A 1,361-nucleotide genomic window follows, 5' to 3' on the forward strand; every position below is an offset into this window, starting at 1 on the left:
GAAAAGGAGCCCACTTTCTGAGGAGCCTCAAGAGGAGCACAGATACAACGAATGGGACACTGAGGCCTGAGGAGGGAACACTACCTGTCCCTGGGGTCTCCTGAGTCTGAGTCCAGGGCCTTTCCCCTTCACAGGACTGCCTTCAAGCCCAGGTCTGAGAAGGCGACCCCTGAAAATACATCCTGCATATCAGATATTTACATTACGATTCTTAGCAAAATTACAGTTATGAAGCAGCAACGAAAATAATTTTATGGTTGGGGGTCACCACAACATGAGGAACTGTATTAAAGGGTCAGGGCATTAGGAAGTCTGACAACCCAGGGGCGCACCTCCCCTCTGCTAAGCCCCTCCCTGCTCTCTCTTGACCCTGCCCCACACACATATACATACTCTGGGCACAGCGGTGACTCAGACTGATGGCCCTTCAGCCTGAAATGGGGGCAATTTTCTAGTGACCACCAGGCAAGTAAGCGTCCTGGAATGTATGGGTCAGTGTGTGTATGGGGGGCGGAGAGTGGGAGCCCGGCCTGTGGGGAAAGGGAAATATAAGAAAGAAGACGCTCCTCCCCTCTCTCCCCAGAGCTCACTCTTTCGGAAGGAATGTCCGGGCTCGGGGTTCCCCCCTCTCCTTATCCCACAGCTCAGCCTGACCCACGCTGGTCTCCTCCCTCTTTTCCCGAAGCACAGACTGAATCAGCCTGGGTCAGGGAAGGGGCAGAAACCAGGGGCAGGGGGCGCTCTGAGGCTGCCTCGGTCCGGGGATACCCTTCTCCCACACACACCCTCTGCAGACAGCTGCACCCCCAGAGCGCTTCCCTCTCTCTGCATTGACCCAATGGAGGAATTCGGGGAGCTTCAGACGGTCCTCCTGCCGGCCCAGGAGGGTCCCCCTCACCCCACCAGGCACCACGACCTGGCTGCCCCTTCCTTGGGCCCGAGTAGGATTATTGAACTGAGCTGGAAACGCTGCAAAAGACACTTAGGAATTGGGGGCTGGCCTCCCCTTCGGCCGGGGCCGTCGGAAGAGACGCTTCCTCCCCATTTCCCCCACTCCCCTCTCCTCGCGGTGGGGGTCGAGAGAGCGCAAAGGGGTCCTGCCTCCGCTCCAGGGGCAGAAAGGGACCAGGGCCAGAACCAGAACACCCTGCCTTCGGGTCCGCGCGGTCCGCGGAGCCCGGGACCCCCCTCCGCGCAAGCATCCCCGGGGCAGCACCAGCGCGGGGCCCACAGGATCCGCGTTCTTTATTATTTTTTTTAATAAATTTTATTGATTTTTTACAGAGAAGAAGGGAGAGGGATAGAGAGCCAGAAACATGGATGAGAGACAAACATCGATCAGCCGCCTCCTGCACACCCCA

Source organism: Myotis davidii, unplaced genomic scaffold (genome assembly GCF_000327345.1).
Source record: "Myotis davidii unplaced genomic scaffold, ASM32734v1 scaffold265, whole genome shotgun sequence".
In the NCBI taxonomy this organism is placed as follows: Eukaryota; Metazoa; Chordata; class Mammalia; order Chiroptera; family Vespertilionidae; genus Myotis; species Myotis davidii.